This window comes from Pinus tabuliformis, chromosome 1_1, assembly GCF_031772625.1.
Source record: "Pinus tabuliformis cultivar Carrire ecotype Pingquan chromosome 1_1, CPIR1, whole genome shotgun sequence".
NCBI classification, from domain to species: Eukaryota; Viridiplantae; Streptophyta; class Pinopsida; order Pinales; family Pinaceae; genus Pinus; species Pinus tabuliformis.
In genome coordinates this window covers 970756233-970759500 of record NC_142297.1, presented here as the reverse complement: position 1 = coordinate 970759500, position 3268 = coordinate 970756233, and the positions used below count along the sequence as shown (strand labels likewise).

At 34.5% G+C, this 3268-nt stretch overlaps 1 pseudogene; it reads right to left on the bottom strand.

Annotated features, from left to right (window-relative positions):
- Nucleotides 1-2373: 2373 nt before the first annotated feature.
- Nucleotides 2374-3058, bottom strand: LOC149217741 (uncharacterized; annotated as a pseudogene).
- Nucleotides 3059-3268: the final 210 nt, after the last annotated feature.

The following is a 3268-nucleotide window of genomic DNA, read 5'->3' as shown; positions in this document are numbered from 1 at the left end:
CCATCGGAAATGCAATTGGGAAATTTTACTGCAGGTGCCCAGAAACAGAGGAATATGCCAGAACCACCTATGCACGCATCTGTGTGGAAATGGATTTCAGCGCCGGATTCCTAGCTAAAATAAACCTAACAATTAAAGACTATGTGTGGAACCAGAAGCTTGATTATGAAAGTGTCCTCTTCAGATGTCGATCGTGCTTTGAGACGGGGCATCTAGCCAAAAATTGCCCAAAAGCCTCTGAGAATAATTTTTCTAGAAAAAACCACCACAGATCTACATGGTGGGAAGGAGCACAAAAAGAACACTACACTGTCATCAAAGAAGAATATTCTAGAGAAAACTCTGAGTCACAAGAAATCAAGGAAGAAGGAAACAACTCTCAAAGCAAGCAAGGAGAAAGCCCGCCCCAACAAATCAACAGTTATGAGGATTTGCATACCGCATAAAATAAATCTTCATTTAACAGCAAAGCAGATCTCCTAAACCAAACTTCTCCGACTATAAATCGCGAAGCTAAGACACCAATGTCCCAAGGACCAGAAGAGATGAAGGAGATGCAAGACAAAGGAAGTTGGAAGACTGTAGAGAAAAGAAACAAAGCTACAACACCAATCTCGCCAAGAAAGACGAGGAGCCAGACAAGTAAAAATTAAGAAAATTGTAGGTCCGATAGACCAATTTGGTCTCAGTGGACGTTAACCATCATCATCATCATCATTATCTCAAATTTATAGATAATATAATAGTTGAGCATTATATTAAAAATGAATTATATTTAAAAAATTATATTATTATTTTTTAATGTAATGTTTAGGGTGCCTATAAACACAATAAAATAATGAATAATTAAAAATAAATAAAAAAAGTTTTACAAAGTAGAAGGTAAGAACAATCTTAATCTTCACATTCACAACTTTTTCATTGAATGTTTTTTAGATATTCTCAATTTCTCTTATATGTGTATTAATCATATCCCATGTATTTCATATTTTGAAACATCCAAACATAGTGAATCCAAAAGTCAATAACAATAAATTATTTTTTAATATATCTCTAAATTAGTTGATTTCTAAAATGGGATTCTAACTACTAAAAAAATAAAAATAATAATCTAATTTGAAGATCACAACAAAGTATCCCCCTTTCTTTGTGGGACATAGGAGCCCAACTCCTACAAAGATTTAGTAATTCTCTTAATATACAGAAAATGTGTAGAGAAAAATAAATAAAATTGATGCAACTAAAGAAGCGTCAACAATATGATCATCACGTAAACCGCTAGCACAACCAATTGAGGATGGGTCCACCAACAAGAAGACCTGGGATCAAACCTCATGGAAGCTGTTATGTCGAGGCCGGCTACAATCCCTAGGTTACTTTGATGGATTAGATGCCCTTGGGTCACGGTTTCTCAAGCCACAAATTAAGCCTGGGGAACACAAACAACTTGACAAACAAATAAACAAAAACAAGATAATCATGAAAACAAAATTCAAAATTGAATAATCGAAGGTATGATAATGGAACTCAATTCAATACTAGATACTGGAAGGTATGATCATGGCACTCAATTCAATATTGGATACTCCGAAGGAAAAGTGGCACCACATGGAGGTGGCACAACTTAAACATTAGTGAATATCACGACTTTAAAACAATATCTATAACAGTTAAATCGTTGTATAACAATCTATAGAAATGACAGTCAAAATAGTTCAATTCATGAGAAATGGCTAGAAACACGGTTTGCTACAAAACATGAGTGAATATCATGACTTTAAAACAATATTTATAACAATTAAATATCTTTATAACAATCTATTGAAATGACAGTCCAAAGATTTCAATTCAAGAGCATAAGCTAGAAAGATGGTTTGCTACATGAACAAATATCTTGATAACATTCAAAATATTTCAAGAGGAGATGCAATATATGGCATTGACGCTAAAAACAAAGACTGTGAGCACCACCTAAATCTCTTCCCATTTAATTTGACATGTGAACCTAAAACATACTTTAAAAATGCAAATCATGCATTCCATAAAAGTTTAGAAAATATTTAGAAAGAAGACATAAAAGGTTCATGTTTTGTTGCCTTAATTCTCCAGTGTCATTACCAAAATTCGTAGTTGTGGTTGAAGTTGGTAGAAAACTTTCAAATAATTTAATTTCTTGGCATTTAGTAATAGACTATTTATTACACTTGCACTAAAAAGAAATAAAGTAATCTACTCCCAATATTAATATAATTTCAGAAAACTAAATCACAATAGTATAAAGTGGCTGGAAAATTAATACCACGACGTCACCTAAAGACTGAAAATAAGCTTCATCTCATGACTTCCCTAATTTGTACAACATTTTAGAAGTTCTTAATGTCGAAAGCCACCATGTATAAACAGAGGATATGAAGGATAGTCTATAGAGAGATGTCCGCAACCCCCACAGACATGGGAGTAAATTATCTTGAAATCATCAAACCCTCCACGTGGTGCCATAATTCTAGGAGGGCTTTGAACATGGGGACAGTCTGTGACAAGATGACTAGGTTCACAATAGCCATTGCAAACCAGGCTAATCATACAATCTCGAGCCAAGTGGCCAGTCTGGTGACAATTATTGCAGGCCTAATCAATAGGACAGTCGGCCATAATATGCCCACAAAAATAACATTTCTTGCAAAGTGCTGATTTTGGAAGTCCTAGCTCAAGCGCAGAACATTCCTTTGCCATGTGACCTGTTTTACCACACATGTTACAGAAAGGTTCATTACAAAAATCAACTGCAAGATGATCAAGCTTCTTACAATTCCTGCATAATTGCTATTTTGGACACTTTGATGCAATGTGCTTGTCATTAGAAAAACAAAAGATAAAAAATAAATTAGGGCCTCCATATACCTTTTCTTTCCATGTTTCCCTAAATGAAAACAACATGATTTAAAACCACAACAGAAACCTCTCCATTTGTTCTAACTCGAACAATTTCTGAAAGAGTGATTTCTTTAAAAGCATTCATTGGACTGCCTGCAAATCTTTGTGCAAAATGACTATCCATATTAGTCTCTAGATGCGAGTTCTAAGGCCTGATCTTACTGATAGTTTGATGGAGACTATCTTCATGTGTACTCACAACAATGTGTGCAACAACACTAAAGACAATAGAATGTTGTAAGGTTACTACCACAATAAGCATTGCCAACTCTCCAAAAAGTAGAAATGGTATAAAAACACTGTAATTCAAGTTCCTTGAGGCATTTCCCCTTGA